Genomic DNA, 13,790 nt, shown 5'->3' with positions numbered 1-13,790 from the left:
CCTTCCTGTCAGTGTGCTGTGTTTATGTGGGAGGCTTCATTCTTGCCTTCTTTTCTCTCTGAGGCAATGTAATTGTTTACGGTGCATTGACTTTTGGATGGAGTTTCACTATATGGTGGTCTCCTGCTTGTGCTTATGTTGGTCTTCTGACCACAGGGAATTGGCAAGTATTTTTAACAGGATTAGTTGTTTTACGGTGTATTCTTTGAGTTTTTCCTTGTCCAGGAAGACTTTTACTTTATCATTTATATTAATAGATAGTTTGGCAGGAGAGAGGATTCTCGGGCTGGTGTCGTTCCCCCGCCCCCCCCCCCCCTTTCAGTTTTTGGAAGATATTACTCTACTCTTTCCTTCTCTGAAAGGTCTGAGCATATGCTTACCTGAGAACCATTGTATGTGACTGCCTTTTTTTCTCTTGATGCTTGTAAAATTTTCTCTTTTTCATCAAAGTTGGATAATTTAACTACTATGTGCTATGGTGAGTTCCTTCCAGGGTTTAGTCTAATTGGTGTCCTCTCTGCTTCCTGTATGAATGTATGACTCTCATTAATTAAGGTTTGGAAGTTTGCTTCCAGAAATTGTCTTGCTAATTTAGCTGTTGACTTCTTCCTTGTACCTTGTTCTGGTAGACCAGTTATTTGAATGTTTTTCCTTTTCATAGCATCTGTCCTTGTTCTCAGGTTTTCTTTCACCTCTTTGATTATCTTGTTTGACTGTCTTTCCTGTTTGTTCAAGTCTGCCTGATTGTCCTCAAGGTCACTGGTATGATTTTCTGTCTCGTCTAGTCTGTTGGTGAGGTCTGTGATCTTGTGTTTTGCTGCTGTTACCTCATCCATTAATTCTTGTATTTCCCTTTGGTGTGTGGGCTTCATCTCCTTTATTATGGATTTCATCTCCTCTATCATTGTGTCCTTATTCTGTGCTGCCTCCCTCATATCCTGTATTACTCCAAGCAGTATTCTGAAGATTTGTTTTTGTGAAAGATCAACATCTAATCCTTCTGTGAGCATCATTAGGTTTATAACTTCCTTCGCTGTTGCAGATTGTTTTTCTTGTTTTATTGTTCAGGGTGTTGAGGTATGTTGCTGTTTGCATGTCATTTTGCATGCCACGTTCCTGGGAGACTGAGGGGCCCCAAGCTCTTTCTTTGTGTAACTGGTAAGAATGTTTCTGCAGACTACCTATAGCCTACAATAGTGGTGGGCCAGGCTTCTGTGTAGGCAGGGTACCATGGTAACTCAGTGGCTGGTAGCTGTCGGGGAGCCTCAGATGCTAGGCTGAGGCAGGCAACTGTGGGTATGCCACTGGGCCTGGTTGGGGTGGGCCTGAAGCATTGGCATGGGCCTGTTCTGGCCACAATTTGCAGCCTTTTAAAGACTCTTTGTGAGGAGCCCAAAACTGGTAGAGCCGGCTATTGGCTTGGGCTGTGGCTGTCAGAACATATAGGCTTTTCCTGTTTTGTTACATTAAAATCCTAGGCTGTGCTCTAGGTATTAGAGTTCTGGCTGTCTTATTATGTTAATGCTATGCTAATGGACAGAGTTCTGGTGGCTTATGTTCAAAGTTACACAGAGGAACACAGCCTGGAATTGAAAGCTTTAAAAAAATTTTTCCCCTTTTTATAATGGGCTTGTGAGGTTCCCTGATAACAGGACTGTGTCGAGCTGTCCCCAGTGAAGGAATCATAGTGGGGTAGCTTTGGGGCTGACTGACTGGATCTAAATTCTTCTCCAGCTGCACTCCTGTGGCACTCCTGGCTCTGTTCTGCACAGCACTACTGGTTGTGCTCTGGGGAACTGCGTTCTGTCACAGGTAAATATCCCAACGGCTCTTCAATTGCTGCAAATTAGTGTCTAATTATCTAAATTTACCCATGCTGGCAGGCATGAAACTGGAAAGAGGTGGAAAAGGGATGGCCGATTTAGTCACTCTGTTTCTGGCTGGGGAGGGGAGCTGAAATGCCCTAGACTGCAGGAGCAGGGCAGATAGCGGAGAGGGGACCTCTGGTATGAGGTCTTGTGAGGAGTTCTTGGAGGTTCTCTGAGAGCCTGGGATTATGACCACTTTTAAACAGCAGCCTGGGGAAATTACTGCTCACAATGGGACTAAATTCTTGGGTGCAAGAAGGGTGGCAGACACCATCCTGCTGGACCTGGTGAAGGGTTAGTGGAGCCCGTGGGCAGATGAAGTAAACTTAGGCTGTTTCAGTGAGTTCTCGAACTGCTTTGTGAGTGGAAAATCACAGAGAGAGGTTTGAACCAAACCCTAGTTCATTGAATCTATTTTTAGCATCCAACCTCCCAGTATTGACTGCCCTACCTCTTAATTTTCTGGTCTAACAACAGGGGCCCTGGACAGGTGATTTTACCTGGACACCATCTTCATTAAAAGCTACCTTGTTCTTGCTATGAGGATTCTCTAATAGGTAAAATACTTTCCTATCATAATATCCTAGTACTTTACCTTTATCTCTTTATTTTTGTTTTAAATAGTTTTATTGACATATACTTTGTGTATCAATATCTTTAAAAATATTGAGTCTTGCAATTATCATCACAATCAATTTCAGAACATTTTCTTCTTGTACTTGTTGTCAGTCCCCACTTCCCCCCAAACTCCCTTGCCATGCCCCTAGATAATTATTAATCCAACTATTGTCTCTATAGATGTACCTCTCCTGTAGTGCATTTATAGAAAATCATACAAAACACAAACAGGAAATAAACAAACACATAAAAACCAGCAACGATGACCAAACAAAACAGAGAAAATGCCCATCGAAAAGAAAGCAGAAAATATAAAAAACTGGGACATTTAAAAAATGGGTAACAAGGGAGATCAAACGATAAGCTATTCCATTTTCATTTAACTACATGTGCTATAATTGAATTTACAATGCTCCCCTAAGAGAGCGAGGTTATTCACACTCCTGAACTATGACCGTAGGGGCTTCGCCAAAGGCTTGGGTCATGCAGGGACCCTGCAAAGGGATTTTGCGCTTCCATTGTTATCCCTAGCCTTCAGCAGACTTAATGTTCACAATTTAAGCTCTGATGCCATTCTTACCTTTGGATTTGTATTTATTATTTAAAATTTTGGATCACACAGATTGGTGTAATTCCTCCATGTGGACTTAGTTGACACTTCACTTAGATGGCTGCTTGTTTGAAGAGAAGCCTTTAAGATCCCAGATGCTTTTCTTTCTGATAGCCAGGCACCATCTGATTTCTTCATCACACTTTGCTATAGATAGCACCCATATCTTCCATGATCTCTTCATGAGGGGGAGTATTGAATAAGCTATGCCATAAGGACTACATATTTTTAGATTGGGGTAGAATTAAGTGAAAGCCCAAAATTCATTCATATATCTATGGTTTATATTTCTCTGGTTCACTTTAGAGACATCATTATCATTTTATGATAAGGAACATTATAAATCATCTACACAGGTCATGTTTCTATTGATAGTATCATTAATTTAGCTAATGGTATAGAATTTAAAACATTGCTGATAAAAGGAAACTATACCAGTATAGGCTAGCTTCAGATCTCAATACATGAATTGTTGACTTGTACAGCTTAAACTCTTCAGTGACTGGACACTATTTACATGAATAGTGGGGGTTAGTGATGAGGCAAAAATTTCAATAGCACTCATTCATAAAGGCAGAACCATATCTACCAGATTAACACATATCTTATTAAAGCAAGGAAGGCCTTGAAATAGTAACTATATGGTAGTCCTAGGCCACCATTCATTGAGTACTCTCAAAGCAAGAGATCAGAGCCAAATTTCAGTGCCCACCAATTACATAATGTTGGGACAGAAATCATCTGCTTCTTCTCACAGTAGGGCATTTCAGCCTTAAGTACAAGGGAGTAAGTTAAGTTCCTTAAATCTGCTACAGGTGACTTTCAGGTAAAGCCCCTCACCTAGTAGAGTTTCCATATCCAATCCTTCTGGTGTGGCCTATAAAGGATGTTGTTCTCCTGGAAAGGACAGAGTCTAAAGTCCCAGGAGTCTATAGTACACAGGTTGGGTCACCAAGGGCTGCCTTACAAACTAGGTTAAAAGTTTGCAATTAGGAACATAGTATCAGGAGTAGTCTCCCTTTGTGTTCTATATAAGTATTGTTAAGTGTTTGTTTTGTTTTTTCCCTGATGGGAGGCTTCTCCTCCTGGTTTACCCACTAACACAAGTGTAATTACCTCTCAGAGACATACAGGAGACATACTTACCCCTCCCTCATCTTGACTTGACTTTCCAGTAAAATTCACTCATCACTTTGGTAGGAGTGTCTGTTGATTTGGGTTGGCTTTGGCACAATGTTGTATGGCAGCAATTGAACGTTCTTCTCTCTCACCCCATCTTGAGAAACTGACCCCATCTCAGGTAAAGCTTCCTCTGTTGAAGTGACTTTTAAGATGTACATATAGCAGGGGTGACATATGGTTCATGGGTACTAGGCAGGCTCTCTACCTCATTGTTTGGGAGATTGGATTAGAAGATTATATGACCAGAGAGCAAATGCCTACCTTTGTTTTGGTGTTTATTCTTTTAAAAAAAAAAAGTGGAATTCTTTATTTAAACTTTTTAAGTTCAACTAACAGACCCTTGTTGTTTTCTGAAAAGATTTTCCCCCCTACAATTTTATTGGGCACTTCTTCCACATATACAATTCAGTAGTTTAAACATATCAAGGAGAGTTGTACAGTCATTACCACAATCAACTTTAGCACATTTTTTTTCTTCCTTGTATTCATTGTTAGTGTTAGTTTTTACTGGTGGGGAAAATATACACAACAAAATACCTTCTGCATGTATATTTCAGTGCCATTGATTGTGCTTGGTTATACAACCATTATTGATGTGGTGTTTATTCTTATAGCAGTGGACTTTGGTGATTGACTGACTTCACTCAGCACAGCAGTTTCCAGGTGCATCCATGTTTTGAAGTTTTTTAGCACTGTTTTTTAGGGATGCATAGTAATCCATTGTGTGCACAAGAGTTTCATTATCTATTCCTCATCTATACTGATGGGCATCTGGTCTGTTGTCAGCTCCTTGTTATTATGAACTGTGCTGCAATAAACATGGGGAGCATACGTCTGTCTGTATTCTCTCTCTTATTTGGGGGGTTATATGCTCAGCAAAGATATTGCTGAGTTGCATGTTATTTCTATTCCTATATCACTTTCCACAAGGGTCGTACATGTTTACAAGGCCACCAGCAGTGTAGAAGACTTCCAATATCCCCATACCCGCTCCAACATTTGTTGTTCTCTGTTTTCCTGAATTGGGCTATTGTTGTGGGTGTCATATCTCATCATTGATTTGATTTGCATCTCCCAGATGCCTAGGGATTATGAGGATTTTCTTATGAGTTTGTTTTGTTAGATATTCAAATGTTGTCCCTGTGAATTGTCTATTTATGTCCTTTGTCTGTCTATTAACTAGATCATTTCTTTTTTTCTTATTGAGGTGTTGCAGAATTCTTTCGATTTTAGAAATTAGTCCTTTGTTCATTGTTCCACTGTTATTTTTCTCTAATCTGTAGATTCTTATTTTACTCTTTTGATGAAGTCTTTTGATATGCATAAATGTTTTATTTTTAATAAGCTCCAGTCATCTATTTTGTCTTTTGCCGTGTGTATTTTCCTTTATTATATTTGGTAGTCTGTGTATGCCCTGCAATGGGGTCCTTAAATTTGTCCTAATTTTCTCATTGATGATCCTTATAGCTCCGGGATTTATATTTAGGACTCTAATCCATCTTGCGTTTGTTTTTATACATGAGGTATGGGTCCTGTTTCACTCTTCTGTAGATAGTTATCCAATTTTCCCAGCACCATTTGTTGAAAACCTCCATCTCTTTATGATAACAAAATAACAACAAACAATCTATTTCTCACTCTTCTATCTGGGGGAAAGGCTCTTACTTTCTGGGCCTCACCTCATCTTATATATAAAATGAACAGTATAGATTATCATAGCAATTTATCCTGGCTCCAAAGTTACATATTTTAAAATGAATTCTGCAAATAAAATTGTACTTAAATACACTAGGGGGACCCCGTGGTGAATTTTAAAAGAATCATGTAGTAGCATTTTTTCCCCCAAAGAAAAAAGCAATATTTTTGATACTGTTGTTTCAGGATGGGTCTTATTGCATGAGCATGAGTTTTCTTAGAGGGAGGTACAACAGAGTTCCAAAACATTGCCATTCCTCCTTCTGCTGTGTCAGCAGGGGTCATATGTTGGCTCCAGTGCATGCCTACAGCCTGTCAGTGAGAGAGGTGAGCACAGGAACTGAATACGTTCTTGAAAACTTTGATCTGCTTTGGGAATAGAATTTTTCTTGGTTTAGGAATCTTGAAAGCATTACCAAGAAATCATTTCCATATGGGAAAGACCCAGGAAGTAGACCCTTTCCCAGAAATGAATTAAGGGGTAGGGACAATGACTTAAAACAAATCTTTCTTAAGAATAAAGAGGGGGAAAGAAAGCAAGTCACATAATAATAAAGAAGCAGCAGGTACCATTTATTCTTGAGTATCTACTATGTGCCAGACACAACTCTATCAGGCAGGTAGTACTATTATGCCCATTTCCTGGTTGGAGAAATGGTGGCATGTTAATTTAGAACTCATGGAAATAGATGAAGGTTTAGAAGAGACTGGACAGGAGTTAAAGAAAGCATGGAAACAATATACACAAAAACAACAGCACACTGCTATCAAGTCAATTCCCTTAAAAGGGTTTCGAAGATTATAAATCTTTATCGGAACAGACAGTTTCATCCTTCTCTTAGATTTGACCACTGACCTTGAATTTAGCAATCCAGAGCGTACCTGACAGTGTCACCAGGGCTCCCAATATCCAACCAAACTCATTGTCCACCTAGTCAATGCTGACTCATAGTGAGCCCCCTGTGGGTTTCCGAGACTGAAACTGTTTATGGGAGCAAAAGCGCGGTCTTTATCCTGTGGAGCAGCTGGTGATTTCAAACTGCTGACCATGCAGATCACAGGCCCAAGTGTAACCACTACACCACCAGGGCTCCAGGGCTCCCAGTGGGAGATATTACGTTTAAAATGAATTGTGGATTCAGTGATATGAATGGGAAAGATCTCAAAGTAGGAGAAAAAAAAGACATGAGTTCTGGTCCCAACTCTTCCACTAAAGAACATTATGGCTCGATTTCCTTTCTCTAAGGCTTTGAAAAGGTAAATGTTTCTGGGAGGACTGGTTCTCTAATAAGAGGCTAATAGAAGCAAATGATGGCATTCCTTCTCCTATAATAGGGTGGGAGGTCAGATTGTGGACGAAGTAGGTTGAGGAAATGTATAGACATTCAAAGAATCCTTTTTGAAGAGGATTGGTGTATATTTGGTGGAGGAGCTTGGATTTGAGGTCAAGCTTTCGCTAATGTGTGTGCGGAGTCCAGCCTTCACCACACACTCTTTGGATATGAGGAGAGAATTGACTGAAAAGACGACAAGAATATGGCAGGAAACTTACTAGATTTTGATGGTGCAAGATGAATCAGGAATATATCTTGTCCTCAAGAAACATAGACCAGTCAGGGATTCAGAAAAGAATTTAGCAATTACAACACCATCCTTAGCTTATGCGGTATATGCACACAGGTACATACTACGTAAGCTAATGAGATTATACCATACAAGATAAAGGAGGCATTATAGGCACAAGTCCCTGTGCTCCTATAACACCACCTTATCAGGAGCCTTGACGATGATGCTGTTGGGCAAGCTCTGGACTGCTAAGCATAAAGTAGGTGGTTCAAACCCACCAGCTGCTCTAAGGAGGAAAGGCGCTGCTATCTGCTCCTGTAAAGATGAACAGTCTCGGGAACCCTCATGGTGACTCAGCATTGACTAGATGGCAGTGAATAACTCATTGCGATCAAATCAATGCTGACTTAGTGACCCCCCACCCCCATGGGTTTCTGAGACTGTAACTATTTATGGGAATAGAAAGCCCAGTTGCCTGTTGACCTGCTGGTGGTTTTGATCTGCTGACCATGTAGAGCACAGCAGCCCAAGGCATAACCATTACATCACCAGGTCTAGAAGCAGCTCAGCTCAAGGCACATGATTTATTGAATGAGCTTGGTTTAGAAATCAAGGATCTTGATATGGTGTCTTTTCTAAAAATCAGCTGGCCCTGCTAGGCACCTGGCTGTCTCAGGATATGTGTTCTCCAAATAATTAACTGGAAAACTAGTTAATTGTGGCTTAAACCACAAGGCCATTTACTGTTTACTTTAAAGGAGTTCTAAAACAAGCAAAGCAACCAACAGACAAAAAAGAGTTCTAGGGAAAAGTGAATTCATGGCTGATTCGACACCTCCCTGGTGTCAAAGAAGCGGGTCTGTCTTGGTCACTCTCTAGGCCTTTCCTTGTGGTGACAAGATGATTACTACAGGGCAATGCACTCTCACACAGTTACTTCCAAATGAGGTATCCACAGGACAAAAACCATTTCTCCTTGCCTGTTCTTTGCTTTGCTCAGAAATATTTTTTTAAAAACCCGATTCCAAACAACGTGTTGTGTAGTTCACATGCCAGAAGTGTGTGACAGGGCCATTTTAACTGAAAGCTAGGGTGGAAAAGCAAGTATCTCGCTGGTCAGTTTTGGGAGTGGAAGGTGGGCTGAGAAGAAGGGATGTTGGGAATATGTGTTGGAGAGCAACTCACAGCGTCAGCCACACTAACTTAGATTTAGAGGAGCAAGGTGTCCTGAAGAGAACAGTAGTATGTGAGCAGAGTCGTCAAAGGTAGATTAACTGAAGGGAGTAGTATGCAGGGGATCCGAAGAGAAAGCCCATACAGTCCCAAGGTACAGATGAGTTAGAAGATATGGCAGCAGATTCTGCAGGATACGGTATCATCTTAGAGCAACAGAAAAGGTATGGTAGTAAAAAGTGAAGCTCAGTTTGATGGCAAAGAGATTTGGGAAAAGGCAATTTATTCATTTATAATCTGAATTAAGAGTTTTAGAATTTTGATGACATTTCGGTAGGATAAATTAGATTTTTGGATGAGGATAACGGCCTCATTTGGGGTGTCTGTGCATTCTGCAGACAGTGTCGCCATTGTGAGCACACAGGTAATGAAGACTGAGCTCTCACAGGAAGGACTGTTTGAAGTTGATTGAGTTTTTCTTGACAAAGTTCAACAGACTTGAGCATGATGGCAGGAGCAGTGATGAGAGGGACTGCTGAGTACTGCTGCTGGGCACTGTCTACTTGGTTGTGACTCACAGGTGTCTGATGTCAAACAGAACAAACTGCTTTATTCACTGTCCGGTTTGCACACACATGTGAAGTCAAGTGAAAATACTGTGGTTTAGGTCAGGAGACATCCTTGCTTTTTAACACTGTAAAGAAGTCTTTCATGATAGATTTTCCAATGCAAGACGCCATTGGAGATGGCTGCTTCCATGGGTGTTGCCTAAGGACCCAAGTACAAAGCTATCCTTGATAACGTCTGTCTTTTCTCCCTTCATCGTGAAGGCTTATTGGCCTACTTGTGAGAATTTTTGTTTTCTTTATGCTGAGGTGGAATCACGTCTGATGTCTGTAGTCTTAGATTTCGCCACCATTTCAAGTCCTCTTTGTTTATATTGTGTGATTTCTATATCCCAGCTCATTAATGAGTCTTCCTCCAGTTCTTGAGCAGTTTATATTTCCAAACTCATTAAATCTTCTCAAAAACTCAATGAGGCCAATGTGATTGATATTGCATTTTTCAGATGAAGCAAACTGAATCGCAGGTGGGTTAGGAATCTTGACCAAGATCAATTCAGTGTTGCTTACCCAGGAGGAAGCAGAACTTAATATGTTAAAATGCTTCTCATTTTCTCCATGGGTGAACCATGTGTATATTATGTTTGCTCCAGCAGAGATGAACCCTAACTGCCCTGAACTCTGGGGCTAGCATGTCAAACAGTGTTTAGTACACAGAAGTGAGACCTGGCTGGTGCGCCCTAAGATTTTCTTGCCGGAGATGACAAATGAAAGCAAGAAGACTGGTGAAAAATCGATATGTCATTGTGAATGTTTGAGTAAAGTCCCACCCTTGGTTTCTGGCCCAATAAAATGCATTTGCTTAGAACCTAATTAGAACAGATTGACACAGTTGATCATCAGTTTTACATTCAGTAATTTAAACTTTATTTCAACTCATCAGTTTCAATCTCCTTAATGTACCTTTGCTTATTTCACTTTCTCCCTGCACTTCCTGCCTCTATTCTTCCTTCTTTCCTGACTTGGTCAAAGTATTTGATCTTAAATGACGAAGTATTCAAATAGGACCGTGAGGTCAGCCCCAGACCTAAGGAGTGAGGGCCATACTCTGGGGGTCTTCATAGTCTCTATCTGACCAGTAAGCCTGCTCTCTTTCATAAACTTGATTTTGGTTCCACATTTTCTTTCGCTCTATGCATGACCTAATATAATCCTTTTCAGAATAATTAGTAGTGACAGTACCGTATTCTTCTTTCAGGGATGTGGAGAATGATGTATTCATGGCCCATTAGTCCATCTGGACTAATTGTTTTCATGTGTCTTTCAGTTTTTATCACTCATCTTTCCTCTGAATGGGGAGAGACCAATGGTTGTACTTCAGATGGCTACTCAGGAACTTTTGAGACCCTCGTCGTTACTCACTAAAGTAGGATGTAGCACATTATCTTAGTGAACTGTGTTCGGCCAATTGACCTTGTTATCCCTGAGAATGGTCTTGGTCCCCTACCAGACAGTAATTTTATCTTTCTGCTTTCTTTTCACGCTACTGGTTACCTCTTTGTAACTTCATTGGAGAAAACAGAAAGTAACCCTATACTGTCAGATTTAGTCTAGTGCTACCATAAAGTGGTCTGGTGCAAAAAAGGATGGAAATCAGGAAACCAAGACTCCAAAATGGGGTACTAACCCACAGACCCTTGGATTGATGACTTCCCACATGTCCACATGTGGGAAGAGCACTAGATTTGGAAATGATGCAGATTCTGATATATTATTGGTTAGCTATTTGTTTGCCCCTCTGAGCATGAGTAAAGCCAAGCAATGGCGTAATCTCACTTAGAAGCCATATTTCCCAGCACTCAACCCAGCTGTGTCACCAACTCCAACTATCAGGCTTCTGGAACATAGCAGAACACATTGGAGAAATCAGTCCATTTGAAAGCTGTCTTGGGTTAAGCTACATATCTATCATTGTTTACCTGTGGAATCTGGTGGTTTGGGAAAAACCCCAATAACCATGACTTGAATAAGAGAAATATGTATTTCTCAGTCACATAAGCCAGTTATTCAGACTGGTATAGCAGCTTCACGCTCAGTAAGGCCTCCAATTCCTTCTATCTTGTTGCTCTGACATCTTCATTCTGAATTCAATTTTATGGGACTGGTATCCTCATACAATGCTGATGGACCTGAAAAATAATATAGCCACTGTGGAAAATGGGATGGTTCTTCCTTCAAAAGTTGGAAATAGAAAAGCCATATGATCCAGTAAGTACACTACTAGGTGTACAAGGAGGTATCCTCCCCCCAAAATGGAAATTTTTTTAAAGCTATGTATTAATTTTTTTACAAAACTACCATATCACCTTCAAAGTACTCTCCATTACACATAATACATTGGTGAAATCTGTGATTCCATTCTGGGAACATGTTTGCAAACTCATCTGTTTGGATGGCTGACATCACCTCCATTGTTTTCCTTTCATGTCCCTTTTCATTTGAAGAAACAAAAAGAAGTCATAGGGAATAAGGGTAGGCGAGTAACGTACAAGAGAAGCATACTGTTGGTTTTTTGTTTTTGCCAAAAACGGGTACACTGATATGGCTGCGTGAGCAGGTGCATTGTCACGGTGGCAAAATCAGTCCCCTGCCACAAATCAGGCATTTTTTGTCTCACACTGTTATGCAATCTTTTCAGAACCTCTAAATAGAAGGATTGATTTACAGTCTGACCTGGTGGAACAAACTCCAAAAGCACTATGAGTTGACATTTCCATCAATTCAGGAAATTGATGGACATCCAGAATGAAGTTTGTCATCAGTAGACATTTCACCTTTTTTTGAAACGAGAAAACCACTCATACACTTGAGGTTTCTCCCATCGTGCTGTCCTTGTAGGCTGTGTTCAATATCATAACAGTTTCTGTGGCATTTTTCCAGAGAAGGAAACAAAATTTCACAGTTGCATGCTGTTCTCCGAAATCACCCATCACAAAACATGAGGTTGGAGTGAAACTGCATTCACAAAAAAATTCACTGTGACCAGAGAGAACTTTCCCAGGTGATGCCCCTGGGTACACCAGCTCAGAGCGACTGGCTTATGCTCGCCTAGTGTGAAAAATGCAGACTACAAAATCTCTGCCTAGGCGCCCCCCTCATATATGCTACAGAAAAAAGAGTCATGACATGAATAGATATATGCACACTCATGATCTTTATAACACTGGTCACGAGAGCAAAAGGATAGAAACAACTAGGTGCCCATCAATATATGAATGAATAAATAGACCATGGTGCATACACTTGTTATAATGTATTCCATGTTAAAGAATAGCAATGAATCTGTGAAATGCCTCATAACATAGATGAACCTCGGAGACATAATGCTGAGTGAAATTCATCATGTAATAGGACACATGTGAGATAGTTATCATATAAAGTCAAGAAAAGGATTTCACAGAGGAAGACATTCTTTTATAGTTAACAAGGGTGGTAGGGGAGTGAAGGCAAAGCATTAGAGAGTAGAGATGGTTTAACTTAGGTGAGGAGAAAAGCAATATACAATATACAAAATGATCATGGCAGAAGAAAACATGGGGTGGAGAGTCATGGGGAGCATAAAAGTCAAAGGCAACAGAGGTAAATACTATTACGTACACAATGCAGTGATCACAGTAACAGCAATAATCTATGAGTGGATGCATACATACACATACAAGCTCAACAGGTGTAGGGCGGTGAATCAAACTATACCCAGCTATGTATAAGTTTGATAGAGGATATATCTACATATGTATTTTTATGTACTGCAAATATATCCATGAATATAATAGAGCATACAAGGGGAAAGGTTATAAAGACTTCTTAGCCATAACCAAATATCTAAAGGGATGTCACTGAACCTGAGGGCTTAGAACCCACAATCTCAGGGGAAATCAATGTCAAATGGCACACCAAAATCCACAAAGAAATTGTACCTTAGCATACTTTTGCGAGTAGCAAATGGGTCTTAAATGTTTGTGAGCAGCTATGTAAGGTGCAACTATTTGTCTCTCCCTTTCCAGAGCAAAAGAGAGGGAAGAAAACCAAAGCTTTGTAGAAACAATTAGCCCAAAGGAGGAGTGTAGCACACAAACCTCAGCTTGCATGATTCCGAGACAAGAACTAGATTCCCAGCTGCCACTAGCAATTGCTCTGAAAGGGGTCATACTGAAAGGTCATGGATAGAGTGGGAGAAAAATGTGGGACAAAACTCAAAATCATAAATAAGTCTAGGCTTCCTACTCAACTAGAGACTGGTATGACCGTTGAGATCATGGTCCTTAGTCACCCTTCAAGCCTGGAACTGAACTCATACTTGTGGCTCAACTTTTAGCCAAACAATAACCCAAAAGAACAAACTTACCGATGTTGAAACAATTCTGACTCACTACAACCAGAGTAGAATTGCCCTTGTGGGTTTCCAAGGTTGTACATCTTTATAGGAATGGAAAGTCTCATCTTTCCCAAGGAGCC

Source organism: Echinops telfairi, unplaced genomic scaffold (assembly GCF_000313985.2).
Source record: "Echinops telfairi isolate 266 unplaced genomic scaffold, ASM31398v2 ScPeMD7_60;HRSCAF=208, whole genome shotgun sequence".
NCBI lineage: Eukaryota > Metazoa > Chordata > Mammalia > Afrosoricida > Tenrecidae > Echinops > Echinops telfairi.
The sequence above is the reverse complement of the archived record's forward strand: the minus strand, read 5'-3'. Positions refer to the sequence as shown.